This window comes from Aedes aegypti, chromosome 2, assembly GCF_002204515.2.
Source record: "Aedes aegypti strain LVP_AGWG chromosome 2, AaegL5.0 Primary Assembly, whole genome shotgun sequence".
NCBI lineage: Eukaryota > Metazoa > Arthropoda > Insecta > Diptera > Culicidae > Aedes > Aedes aegypti.
In genome coordinates, this window is record NC_035108.1 from 146,131,812 (window position 1) to 146,139,277 (window position 7,466).

At 46.6% G+C, this 7,466-nt stretch overlaps 1 long non-coding RNA gene across 2 annotated transcripts; it reads left to right on the forward strand.

The window, feature by feature from the left end:
* Positions 1 to 3,824: 3,824 nt before the first annotated feature.
* On the forward strand, positions 3,825 to 5,561 carry LOC110676094. 2 transcript variants are annotated; one of them, XR_002500066.1, is made up of 4 exons: positions 3,825 to 4,594; positions 4,665 to 4,766; positions 4,834 to 5,013; positions 5,071 to 5,561. It is a non-coding gene; the product is annotated as an uncharacterized LOC110676094 (long non-coding RNA). The 2 variants fall into 2 exon arrangements; XR_002500065.1 differs by having other exon boundaries at positions 4,834 to 5,561.
* The last annotated feature ends 1,905 nt before the right edge of the window (positions 5,562 to 7,466 follow it).

Consider the following 7,466-nt stretch of genomic DNA (forward strand, 5'->3'; position numbering starts at 1 on the left):
AACGAAGTTCCGATGGAGCCCGGTCGCCGAAGAAGCGTTCCTAAAACTGAAAGCAGCCCTGGTTTCGGCACCAGTGCTAGCAATGCCGGACTACAGCAAGCCATTCGCCATAGCGTGCGACGCCAGCGACACTGCAATAGGAGCGGTGCTAACACAGGAGGTCAGCGGTGAGGAGCACCCAATAAGTTACTTCTCGCAGAAGCTTTCGTCGTCGGAAAGGAGGTATTCGGTGACAGAGCGGGAATGTCTCGCGGTGATCAGAGCGATCGAGCAGTTTAGAGGATACGTGGAAGGAATCCGGTTCATTGTGTACTGCGATCATGCGGCGCTCAGCTACTTGAAGTCCATGAAAAACCCGACAGCGCTGATGAGCCGTTGGCTGTTGCGTCTTAATGCGTTCGACTTCGAGATCCGGTACAGGAAGGGATCCATCAACGTTGTTCCAGATGCTCTTTCGAGAACGGTAGCAGAAGCGGTGTTCACCGTAGATCAGGTGCATGATCCGTGGTACAGAAAGCTGTTGGAGAAGGTGAAAAGCGAAGGAGACCAGTTCCCGGACTTTCGCATAGCAAACGACACGCTGTTCAAGAACTGCCGCTGTAAGGACGGAGTCGGTGCAGTCTACCACAAGTGGAAGCAAGTCATCCCGAAAGAAGAAAGATTCCAGCTGATCCGAAGATTTCACGACGAACCAGCAGCGGCGCATCTAGGCTTCTACAAAACTTGGCACAAGATACAAGCCCACTATTACTGGCCGCAGATGCAGCAGGAGATTAGTGATTATGTCAGGAACTGTGCGACCTGCAAAGCGTGCAAAGCACCGGGGAGCAGAATGATGCCACAGATGGGAAACCCGAAGCCGGCGAAAACACCATGGGAGATGATATCAGTGGACTTTGTCGGTCCGCTCACACGTTCCAAACGAGGCAACACGGTGCTGTTGGTAGTAGTAGACTGGGTCAGCAAGTACGTGGTCGTCAAGCCGATGCGAACAGCGGATTCGCAGAAGATGGTGGAGTTCCTAGAAGAAGAAGTTTGTCTGAAGTTTTCTCGTCCACGGCTGATACTGTCCGACAACGGGAAGCAATTCGAGTCGATGGTCTTCAAATCTTGGTTGGCGAAGCACAAGATTGAACACATGAAGACAGCTTTCTACTGTCCACAGGTCAACAACGCCGAACGCGTCAACCGCGTCGTAGTAACCTGTATTCGGGCGTTGCTGGACGGCGATCATCGAGAGTGGGACGAAAAGCTACCGGCAATCACGGCGGCGATAAACGCAGCTCGGCACGAGGCAACGGGTGTGAGTCCGCACGAAGCCAACTTTGGGCGAAACCTGTTGTTGCACACAGACCTCTACACACAGCAGGAGCTCAACACGCCAGAAGATCCGAAGGTAGCGCAGGACCTGAGACTCTCAGCAATTCATCGAATCCAGAAGCTGATCATCGAGCGGATCAAGAACAGCCACCAGCGTGCGAAGCAGCGATACAATCTTCGCACAAGATCAGTAGCGTTCAAAGTAGGAGATTTGGTTTGGCGACGATCATTCGTTCTCTCGTCAAAGGCGGATCAGATCAACAGCAAACTAGAGCCGAAATTTGTTCCGGCGATCGTGAAGGAAATCCTCGGGACGAACCTCTACGTGTTGGAAGATGTTCTGAGCGGCAAAAAGGGAAGATTCCACGCGAAGGACATCAAGGCGGACTAAGCGAAAGTGTTCAAGCTATGCAAACAGGCGGTGCCTGTCAACGACGAAGCAGAACGCTGAAAAAACACCATGATTGGGCACAATTACAGCGACCAGGAGGGCATAGAGAATCGATCTGATTCTGCACTTCCGTTACATCGATTTGAAGACATCATCCACGGGGATCTACGTTCCTAAAAGCGAGATTCCGGACCGGACGAGCTATGTACACAGGCGGTGCCTGTAGACCAACAACAGTAGCGATCAAAAACACCGTTTTGGGAGCATCAACCACGAAGACTGAGTGAGACGAACCGCTGCAATATAACTCACCTCAGCGACACCGATTGTGAGCCGATAGCAAGGATTTCCGTTCATCCGAGCGAGGTTCCAAAACGTTAAAGCTATGTCCGCAGGCAGTGCCTGTTAACCATGAGTACCACGCTCCAAAACACGTACCAAGCGGGAAAATGGCAGGAAGTCAGGTGTGATGAGCAATAAATTCGATACGACTACCTCTCCACCTCGACGTTTCGTCAGCTTTGTTGTAGATCACGATCATCGCAAGAGACAGTACACAATTTGCGATCCCATCCTTCAGAAATCCGGACTGGCACAGTAGCAGGTAGGAGAAACAACGAGTGGTACCGAAACACTTCCATCGCGCCAGGAAGCGTACCGCGCGCCGTTCGCGAAGCGGGAGAAATCGCACCCTGTGTCTTTGGAAACGGGGAGCAGGGATCTCGGCAGTGCACCAGCTGGCTTTCGGATAGGAGGAGTGGAGAGTCGGAGATCGACGACCAACCATCGGTTCGACGCGGCTCAAAGCTTACGGCCACTATCAGGCGCAGCGAAATCGCATCTGGTATCACTGAGAGAGGAGGAATCGAGGCGAAGCCTACAGCGGGCGAGGGAGATTGGGACCCTGAAAGCCATCGTGAGTAGGGAGGCTCCAAATACCATTATAAGCACCTAGCAAATCGACAGCCTACAGCGGGCAAGGGAGATTGGGACCCTGAAAACCATCGTGAGTAAGGAGGCTCCAAATACCAACAAGAATAACGCAGCAAGACATCAGCCTACAGCGGGCGAGGGAGATTGGGACCCTGAAAACCATCGTGAGTAAGGAGGCTCCAAATACCAACAAGAATAACGCAGCAAGACATCAGCCTACAGCGGGCGAGGGAGATTGGGACCCTGAAAGCCATCGTGAGTAGGGAGGCTCCAAATACCATTACAAGCACCCAGCAAATCGACAGCCTACAGCGGGCAAGGGAGACTGGGACCCTGAAAACCGTCGTGAGTAGGGAGGCTCTAGATACCGAAAACAGGACAATGAATCAAGCGCAGCGACATCCCGAGAAGCACCATCATCAAGCTATGTCGGCAGCATGCTGCCAACCAGGAAGAGAAACGCTCACAACAAAACACACCTAGTGGTCATGCCGTTAGCCGATCGTGACAAATCGAGCACATCAACAATACGACCACCATCACTACATAGAGCTATGAGTGGCACCACTACGAAGAAACGAAATACGATCTCGGCGATCCAACCAATCCACGACTGGAGCGGTGCACACGAACCCTCAAGTGTTTCCAGTCAATTCGAATGCGTGGCCAAGGGTTAAAGATCTGGGGGTCGTCATGGAATCTTCATCCCAAAGGTAACGCGACCAGGGGCGCGGTAAAACCCTATTTCTCGGGCCCATGATGATTTAGTCGCGGAAATGCTTCTTTCCTCAGTATATCCGCACAAACGAAAACAAAACCATTTTTCCTTAGTCTGTAAATATAGCTTCTTAATGTTTAGTGCGAAATTAAGCCTATTTTAGTCAACACAGTAGGCTAGAATCCAACATGAATGAAGATTTGCCGTAGGATTTGATGAAGCTGGACAAGGACTTTGGTCAGAGACGATTTGAGAGGTCGAAGAATCTGCCAGGCGCAGCTGGTGTAAAGTTTGGTATAGATTAAGATTACATAATTAAGGCGATAGTGGAGATCTGATTTGGCAAGCAGCCGAGGCTTGCGTATGATGAAGTTTAGTAGAGTTTAGGCACACGATATAGCTTGAGGTCTGCTCAAGAGCTTAGTTGACCAACTTGTCTCTGACCATCATCCTGAAGGAGGAGTGAAGTTTTTGGAATTTTTCATAAATCGCTTGATCAACGATTTATGAAAAATTCTTCCGCTACGGTAGAGTTATGTTACGTTTAATTTGTTTTGCTTAGATAGTATGCTTTGAAAGCCTAATTAGTTGTTAAGCAAACGATGAAAAACACAACATTTAAATTGCATTGCTCCGTCAAACTCGGTTCGAGAAACCCCGCAAAGCCTTGCTATGCCACCACATTCAGCCGACGTACATTGCAATCATTCAATGACGATCATTAACCGGCCAGCAGAGTCAGTGAACACGATCACGCTGGGAGAAACTGGGGAGATAATCGGTATCAGTACACATACTCGAACAGCCATCACCTCAACCAGAGGCAGCTACCACACTAGGAGATCATACCGTGGACAAGTGAGAAGCGTCGCCACCACCACATGAGAGCACGAGAGAAAGAATGGAGCGAAAGATCCGTCGGCATCATCATGCTGGAGAAGTTAAGTTCAACACGGCACGCACACCATTAAAGCTCGCCGGCAGAACAAGTGAACGATCGCAAAGGAGTGGAGTTTAATTGTCTTCCATCTGTAAGCCAAACCGCGTGTGCCGTTCAGTCGGCGGTGAGAATTTCCATTTCGGAATTGAACAAAGTGCGTTCGTTAGAAAACCCCTCGAAGACGGCCCACTGGATTAGCTGATCTTATTCTCGACCGGTGAGCAGGTGTAACACCCGGAAACCAGCGCAAGAAATCGATTGGCCAGAGGGAAGAACAACAGGCCAAAAGAAGGTGAGCCGAGTGATCATGGCTTCGGCCTAAATTTTTTCCAAACTAATTTCCGCCATCTTTGATTTGGCAGCTAAATCCGCGTGTGCTTTCCAAGAAGGAGGGATTCGTCGAAAAACCAGACCGTCTGGATTGTCGGCCGCCATTGCCGAAAATCATTCCCGATTGGAAATAGGTGAGCCCAGCTTTAACTGATGCTGGATTCGCTACTCTAACTGTTAATTGATCATTCGGTTATCTAGATGACTGTCCACGCACGGACTCTGGATTAAACACGCTAGGTGGAGACAATCGTGTGAAGAGCAGGAGAAAGTCGAGAATCATCACCGGCCAAGCCGAAAGCCAACTCGATCGCCAGAACCATCCCGACAGAAGCGACTTAGACCGGATCACGTCGCAGAGCAGAGAGCCCCTCTAGAAGGGTAAGATTCGCGCTAGCTGATCTGCAGAGAATTTTGCTGACGTTTCGTCGCCTGCAGGGCTCTTTTCTTTCTTGCAGTTTTGCGCACTCAACGTGCCTAGAGGACGAGACAGGTCGCAGGGTCGCGGCGTCGTAAATCGAACATTCCGTTCGCAATATCACCCACCCCACACACGAAGAGCAGTCGCGCCAAGCAAGGCGCGCAGCAAAGAGGATTTCCGTAGCGGAGTTGCCACGACATTCAGGCGAGACGCGTAATACGGAGGTTTGCTGTACCGGAGGAGTTTTGATCGGGGGTGTGCCTATCGAAAGGTGGGGGATATGTTGGCTAGGAAGGCGGCAGCTGTGCAGCATCAACAGGACCGGTGCAAGGCTTCCCTGGAAGACTATCCGGTGGCGTGAGAGCATGCAGAATCAGTGAGTCCTAGAGTTTAAGAGCAATGCATATTAGCTTTTAAGAATCCTAGTGCAGGACAGCGTAGGAGGTCTCAGGACCGAGAATAGGAGGCCAGGACAGGCAAAATGTTGAATATACGCATTTAAAATGAATTTTGCTGATTTATGATTTTCGTGGTGCACTAGCCCTCAGTGTTTGTGGTCTGACTCTCTTTTCGCTTATGGTAGTTTTGCTCTACCGGGTCGGGAAACTGCAACAGTGTTTAGCCTATTAAATATTTTAACTTACTATTGATCATACCTGCCATAAACTTAATATATTCTGGAATATAATGTGCATCTATGAACATTAGAAATCTGTACATATGCAAAGAAGCTCAGAGTTTCTTTGTTTATGTGTTTCTTTGATTTTGTTAACGTATTGCCATGTTGCATTTAAAAGACTTTCTGAGTCACCCAAAAGCTTCCTGAAATATAGGTCCTAAGATCTTAGGAGGATCTGGAACATCGGTATAAGTCAAAACAATACCCCCTTCATTTTTGGTGATGGTTAAGGATCTGTGTCAAAATCAAAAACTATCACTAGACCATTAGTTACGCTTATAAATCCTGGGATTCATATTCGATGTAGTCTTTAGAGGGCCAAGAATATCCGCATAAATCAATGCAATACTCCGTTTAGTTATATGAAGGGTTAAGAGTCTATGGCAGTATTAAAAACCATCGATACACAACTGCTTCAACTTGTACATCCTTAGGTCTATATTCCACTGAGTCCTTGAAGGACCAAAGCAATCGGTACTTATCCATATAAAGCTCTGTTCACTTATATGAAAAGTCAAGAGTATGTGCCATATAAAAACCATCAAAAGATTGCTAGATGATAGTATGTAGATTGAAAAATTTATTTTAGAAAGTTTTGGAATAAACTGTAGCACTCACTAAGTTACTAAACCCCATCTGACCCCATTGACGAAGCAAACGGATCTTCGAAATATAATAATATTCCAGGAAACAGAATTGCAGGGTATTCTTTTATTTAGAAACGGTAATAACATGTGTAATATCATATTCCCAAACTCAAAGGAATTTTTGGAAACCCTTAACTTGTACACATTTAAATCTGATTAAGAACCATATAAATCATTAATATGCTCAGAATACTGAAAAAGCATAAATTCGTGAAATAATAAAACTTCATTTCTTACAAGCAGACTTCAAAAGGCAAAACCTTGTTTCACGAAACAAACACGTTTTACGAACTGATTCAATTTACGAACTCCCGATTTAGTTTAGTGTAGGCTTCGTGGCCGTGCGGTTAGCGGCGTCAGTCGGTTAAGCGTATCGTACCATGAAGTGTGGGTTCGATTTCCGCTCCAGTCAGTGGAAACTTTTCGTCAAACGAAAAATTCATCATTGAGCAACTAGGTGTTTCGTGTTGTCCATTGCCTAATGTTTGTGATCGTTCAGTCTGTGCAGCCTTTGAGCTGAAGACGGTGTAAATTGTCTTTTTCTTTTTTTTTAATTCGCAAATAGAGCTTATATTGTACTTTTATTTTTATCTAAATGTGTGAAACAATATGTTGCTTTAAATTTCGAACACAGCGCTCATTCTGTCTCATATTCCGAACATCTTGATTCAAATTTCACAACGAAATTCATCAGAGCCAGTTATTACGACCTTGAACTACAGAATCATCACAAATTCTATGGTCTACTAAATAAAGAGATTAAACTTGAGTAGCAAATGGCCGCCATCCTTTCCTTGAGATTGATTGACATATTTCAATTAAATCTCCATACAAAAGTCGAGTGTATGGAATGAGTCTGTTCGGAATTTTACACAATTTCCATTTGTATAGCATTAGAGAGAAGTCCGTTTTCAGAGATTTCATTGTGTAATTCTCTTCTACACCATCCTTCCTAATTATTGCAATGAAATCCAAGGTTTAAAAAAAGAGTCTTCAACATTTCGATGCTCTGAATAATGTATGATTTCGATAATTGAAACAAAATCGATGCTAAAGTTCAGAATTCATTTTCAAAATCGCTCAAATC